At 35.8% G+C, this 7,002-nt stretch overlaps 1 long non-coding RNA gene across 1 annotated transcript in view; it reads right to left on the bottom strand.

The window, feature by feature from the left end:
• Positions 1 to 2,092: 2,092 nt before the first annotated feature.
• The window catches only part of LOC124158491, a 241,287-nt gene continuing 236,377 nt past the window's right edge, over positions 2,093 to 7,002 (bottom strand). The window contains exon 4 of the long non-coding RNA XR_006864808.1: positions 2,093 to 3,807. This is a non-coding gene — a long non-coding RNA (uncharacterized LOC124158491). The remainder of the gene's footprint in view (positions 3,808 to 7,002) is intronic.

Here is a 7,002-nt window from a genome sequence, read left to right as displayed (position 1 = left end):
CATAGGTCAATGTCATTTCCGGAGTTTGAGTGGTCAATGATCTTTCGGAACATGCGAAGCCAGTCAATACCCACTCAGATGTTGGGTTGGTGACTTTTTGACAGTGAATTTTTGGATTAAGAAGGGCAATGATCTTTCAGGAGTGGAGAGTTCAATGACCATTCAAGAATTTCGAGGTCATCGGCCTTACGTGAGTGAAGGGAATCTTTTTTAGATTACGGAGGTCAATGCTATTCCCGGATTTGAATGGTAACTGACCTTTCGGGACTGGTTAGGTCAATGAACTCTCAGGTATGGCGAGGTTGATAACCCCCCAGATGTGAATAGTTAAATCCCTTTGAGTGAGTGGCGAGAGCAATGACCCCTGCGGTGTGGAAAGGTCAAGGTTCAAATAGTTTTTATGGCAATAATCACTTGATTTAGGAGGTCAATGACCTTTCTGCCTTGGAGATTTCAACGACTAAATGGAATTCTTGGGGTTAAACACATTTTATAGATTACGAAGGTCAATGACCTTTCCGCAGTACAGAGGTCATTTCGGGAGTTGCGAAGTCAAAGACCTTTCGTTTTTTGGAGAGGTCAATGAATTGTTGATCGTTTTTCGGGTTCATTCCGCGTTGACTCATAGTTTGCGAACAAAATATGAGTGGAAGCGGAATGAAACCGAAAAACGATCACCAATCAACTCACCGGAGAAGCCTCCGTAATAGGTCAATGAATTTCCTGTAGTAATGAGGTCAATAAACCTTCGAAAGCCAAGAGGTAAATGTCCTTATGGAGTGGCGAGGTCCATGACATCCTAGGCTTGGAGAGGTCAATGACCTTTCGAGTGATGAAAGATCGATTGCCATTGGGATTTTAGAGGTCATTTACCTTTCTTGAATATCATTTGAGTTCGATTGAATGAAATTACGATTTAAAACACCAGAAAAGAGTATTCTAAATATTATCTTAATACTTGGAAAAGTAAGAAAAATGGGAGGTGCCCAAATAAATGAAATGCAACGCACTTCTGTCAATCATTCAAGTACGATTTGAACCGTGTTTCAGTGATAAAAATAACGGTTTTGTTAACTTTCCTAAATTGGCCAGGCCAGTCCGCAGCCACGATTTTAGCAAAGTTAACAAAAGTTATTTTTCATCACTGAAACACGGTTCAAAGACGTACTTGATTGCTTGATTGGCAGGAGTGCGATGCAAACAATCATTTTGTAATGATCGGATTGATTGGTTGATTTTCAAATTGCAGTCAGAGCGGTCACTTTTCGGGAGGGAGGCTGGAAGGGTCGATGATACGGTCCTGCTTGGGTGAGGTCGTCGAGGATAGGTTCCCGGATTAGCGACCCTTTGGAGGGTGTACCACGCCCGTTATTGGAGTACCTGCTCCATGGGCCCACGAAAAGCATTTCAACCTTTTCGCCGCATGTGAGGAGAAGGTTTTTGGAGATTGAACAGCAGCGAAAGGGTTAAGGTGTTGAGAGGTCAATGACCTTTCTGGTGTGCAGTGGTCAATGACATTATGTGAGTGAAGGGATCAGACATCTTTTTTGGATTACGGCGGTCAATGCCAATTCCGGAGTGTAGAAGTCAATGACATTTCGGGACTGGCGAGCTCAATGACCTCTTAGGTGAATGACCTTCCCAGGTTGAGGGGTCAATGACGTTTCGGGTGTAATGAGATCAATGACCTTTCAGGCGAGGAAACGTCAAAGACCTTTCATGTGTTGAGATGTCAATTGCCTTCCTGGTGTGGAGAGGTCAACCACCTTACGTGAGTGAAGGATTCAAACATCTTTTTTTGATTACAGAGGTCAATGTTATTTCCGAAGATGAGAGGTTAATTGCCTTTTGTGAATGGCGAGGCCAATTGCCTTTAATTTATTGAGAGGTGATGCCAATTTTAAGAAATGTTATACGGCAAAAAAGGAAAAAAAATATATATAATAAATATATATTCACGATATATATAATAAATATATATATCGTGAAGGAACATGACGTCGCATACGTGACATGAAGGGAAACAATCATCCGTCCCGAGCGAAGGAATGATCGAGTCAAACACCACATTAATCACTCTTAACATTGCGTGATATATTTTAACCTTTTTGCACATTACATTGTTCACAACAAAAAATAATATACCCTGATGAGGATGAAAAGAATGAACTGAATACACTTAACAAAAAAATTCGCTGATTTGAATGTTTTTGCCCCCCTCCAAAATGTTACAAGTTTCAAGAAAATATAATATTAAATCTTTGGACCACTGTTAATCAGTGCCTTCTGACAGTTTCTGAAATTCACTAGCGAGTTAATTGACCTTTACTTTATTAGCACTTATTAAAATTAGTTGCGAGGACAAATTGCACAGTGGACTGGGAGAATAGAGCTTTTAGCTTCAAATGGAGGGAAGTGATTTTTCGTCTGACCTCAACAGATGATGGAAGAATCGCTAACTGCGACGTTCTTACAGTTTATGGTTGAGGCCGGAGCAGTAGAAAACCGTCTGTAGCAAAACGGTTAGGACCAGATGATCCACGGCGCCGGGGGTGAACTCCTTCCGCACGTGGCGTGGAACACGCTTGTAACTCGTCCGGTCTCCTTTCAGCGTGTGCCACCAGCAACACTCTGACTCCACTTATGATGGCAATCATGCTTATCAGCACTTCCCCTAATCTCGCTCCCTTGGTCGTCGTGTCAATCATGCCTCGCGAAGCACGCCTTTTTTTGGGTTTATATAACCCTCGGGAGGGGAAATATCACTTGTGGAAAGGGGTTTGCGGGGAGAGAGGATGATTTCACTCAGGCCGGAGATAAGTGGGTCCCTTGTTGACTGGGGCCAACACACCGGCCACTACACACCTGAATCACACAAACACACAAGCATGCACACAACATCACTACGTGACCATTCCACGCCCATTGCCCCCCAGCGTCTCACGGAAAAATAAACTTGGGAGCTTTCGAAGTAGTGACTTCTTCATCAACCTGTATAAGAATGATCATCAAATTGAATTATATAATTCAATTTGTTCATTTCAAATTCAACCACTCAATTTGTTTTGTAATTCGAAATTTTATATTTCTAAATCTATCAGTAAAATACATTGGATTTTTATAATAAATTTACCTTTTAGGATACAAAAATGTGTAACAAGGACCATGGAAAAAATTATAAAACCATCTAAAACATATCTCCTTCCCACAAAATTAATTTTTCTTCCACTACTTTTATCATTCTATTATATTTTTGCTTGAACGTTCCAAATTTTAGATTTTATGAAGTATTTTATGAAGATTTTATGAAGTATGAAATTTTTCTATTTAAGTCATAATTCGATCATTTTTGCTGCGAAAGTACAAAACGGAGAAAAATGGGTGAAAACAAGTTCACAATTTTGTTTTTGTGTCATCCATGCTGGATTATTGAAGTAAAATAATGCATTGCATAAACAATTAAACTTTAATACTGGAAAAATGTGAAACGGAGAAACAATTTAAATAATAAACAATCCCACTGTTAATTTGTGTCATACTTTTCAACTTACCAATTTATTATGTGGGATTTAATCATTATATTTTAGGATATGGAATAAATAATAGATCATAACATAAAAAAGTGAGCACTGATGTCTTACAATGAAATCACATGTCCCGATTACAGATTCATTTTAATCGATCTTATCTTAAATGATTTTCCCTAATTATTCTCAATGGGAAAAGTCTTTCCCAAAGAAAATGGGATTTCTTAAACACATTACTCGTGTCACTCCCTGTGGTTGGTGAAGCAGGTCAGGAAAAACACTGCAAAAACAATAAAATGTTTATATTTTTAATTTGTAAAAATACTATCGGCAAAATCTTATCTTATCAATCTACTTATATCTAAGATCAATCAATACCTATATCTAAGATGTAAAAGTAATATTAAATTTAAATCGAGTGTTATTTCCTCAGGTCGAAGTGACCATGATCTAACCACATGCACACTATTTATATTTTTCACTCTGAGAAAGCGCAAAAGAAAGATCCACGAAAAAATCAAGAAATTAAGAGAATAGATCACCCCAAATTGAAATTGTCATTAAGTTGTGTCGACTGGTCTCCTGTACATGACCAACAAGATGTTACTACAGCTTTCAACATCTTTTTAAAGAAATTAACACAAAATATAGAAAATTGTACTTCTGTGACAACTCGTAGGGTTAAATACCAAAGACCAATCCAACCTTGGATGACCACTGATCTATGTAAACGACTGTCACAGAGAAATATTTTATATAAGAAACTTAAAAAAAAAGCCAGATGACAAAAAACTGCATAGATATTTCAGCGCTGTATCTACTAAAATTAGACATGAGATTATTGTCAGAAAAGAAAGCTACTACTTAAACCTATTTAATAAAAATAAAAGTGATCTAAAAAAGCAATGGTAAGTGATCAACAGTGTCCTTGGTGTGAGTGGTACTAAGGCTGAAACTGAAAAAATATGTGTACCTGATAGGCCAGGAATATTTTTGACAAACCCCCTAGATATTTCAAACGAATTCAATAGCTTCTTTGTTGGCGTCGTAAAGAAATTGAGAAATACAAGGGAGACTATAGATAGTAACTCACAATATAGTCGTTCATTTCCAATTAAGCACGTTCAGGACTCCTTTTTCATGTACCCAACCACTGCCTTTGAGGTAAATAATATCATCAAAAAACTGAAAACAAATAAAACGCCCGGATTTGATGGAGTTTCAGCCTTCACCCTAAAATATGTTAGTGAAATAGTAGCTCCTGTAATATCCTTTTAAATAAATCTGAGTTTCAGTTCGGGTGAGTTCCCCGAGGGTATGAAAATTGCTGCTGTAATACCAATTCCCAAAAAGGGCAGTCGAAATGATATAAATAATTACAGACCTATTTCTTTGCTGTCAGTTTTTCAAAATCATAAAAAAGGTTGTCAAAAAACGTTTATTAAGTTTCTTTTCCAGAAATAGCTATTTATCAAAAAACCAATTTGGTTTTGTGGAAGGAAAATCTATTGAAGACTCTCTGCTTAAATTTTGTTCTGAATTATTTAATGGTCTAAATAAAAGAGCATGCGTTTCAGGCATATTTGTTGACATGAAAAAGGCCTTCGATTCACTGGATCATGATATTTTGCTATGTAGACTAAGGGAAGCAGGAGTAAGAGGCGTAGCTCTAAATTGATTTTGTAGCTACTTGAGTGGAAGGACGCAGTTGGTAAAATTTTAAGATTGCTACAGTTTACCTGAAACTATTCTTTATGGTGTGCCACAAGGTTCAGTACTCGGACCTATTCTATTCCTAGTATATGTAAACAATTTATGTACTGGACTATTCAAACTGTTTAAACTTACTTACCTGTTTTGCTTATGACACAGCCTTGTCTTACTCTGCAAAAGATCTGCCAACTGTTAAAGAACATATGCAAAGCGACTTAGACAAGCTAAAGTATTGGTTTTCTGTTAATAAACTTACGCTGAGTGAAAAAACTAAATTTATTCGATTCAGCTTAAGAGATAGAAAAGATTCTATTGGTTGTTTGTATTATAAGTGTGCCAGTTGCCTTGCATTTAAAGATTACATGTGCAGAAACTGCGTGCAAATTGATCAGGTTAGTAATATAAAGTATTTGGGTCTTGTTATTGATGAGAATTTAAATTGGAATAATCATTTACAAAATTTAAAAAATTACATGAATACAGCAGTTAGGAAATTCTATTATTTAAGACAGATTTGTAATTTACCTGTACTAAAAGGGGATATTACTCACTGATTAATTCCAAACTTCAGTATGGTCTTTTTTGTTGGGGAGGAACATATATTTCGAATCTAAATCCAGTTTTAGTGTCACAAAAGAAAATAATAAGAATGATAATGGGAGCAAAAAGAGACCACGCTTCTTACCCATTATTTAAATTACTAGGTATTTTACCACTCAGATATTTATATGTTTATAGAGTTTTACGCATGTTTTATATCAGAGGAGGAAATGTCAATGGCTACGCAAATATTCCCTATCATGGCTTGAGGTCGCGGAATAGAGTATCTATTCCACAACCTAATAATGAAGCTTTCAGAAGATTTTATTTATATTGTGCAAGTAAGATGTTTAACCTCTTACCATTTCGTATCACATCAATAAAGTCCTTCACGTTTTTTTACGTGAATTAAAAATATGGTTATTCTCTGTAGACAATATTGAAGTGTACTTCTAAATACTATCTTTGCACATTATTTTTTACATTGTATGTTATTAGTCTGATTTCTGTACAGTGTATGAAATATTTCTATGTATCATGGTAATTAATGTATTTGTTTTCATTTATTTTTATGTTTCAATTTTTTCATAATTTTTCTCAAAGGAACAGACGTTAAAGAAAAGCGTACTTTGACTCATTACTTACGGTATATTCTTTTGTTTTTGGCCGCACCAGCCAGCTGTATGTTTAATTCAAGAGATGGCAACCCCAACACAGGTTCTTACCACAGGGGTGCCTATATTCCACCTTTGTAAAAACTCTTGCTTGAGTAACCTATTAAAATTTCATGTACCATAATGTGGAATAAATATATATTATTATAATTATTATTATTATTATAAATATATGAAAATTTTTCATTCTAAGTTAGAAAATTCATAACTATTGCCAAAATTTTGTCACGAATAGGTAATTTGATGAATAATTCGAGAAGGCAAACTTAGCGACCCATTCTAGTTTATTGGCAAGTATTACCGATATAAATTTCCGGTGCAGGGTTTAACGTAGTTAATTTCCTTACAATCAATTGTTGGTTGGTTACCATCAATTGTTGGTTGGTTACCATCAACTTTTAAAACACTTAAAATATCATTGCGATTAAAAAATGTTGAAATGAATATATAGTTTGAATATTTCAAATTCATTAGAAAACGGTAACTGGTAAAACGCTTTAATAAATTAAGTCACAAGAATTCTTTGGATACGTCTGGCAAAGGTGAGC

This window comes from Ischnura elegans, chromosome 5 (genome assembly GCF_921293095.1).
Source record: "Ischnura elegans chromosome 5, ioIscEleg1.1, whole genome shotgun sequence".
Taxonomy (NCBI): domain Eukaryota; kingdom Metazoa; phylum Arthropoda; class Insecta; order Odonata; family Coenagrionidae; genus Ischnura; species Ischnura elegans.
Note: the sequence above shows the minus strand (reverse complement) of the source record. Positions and strands in the feature narration are given on the sequence as shown.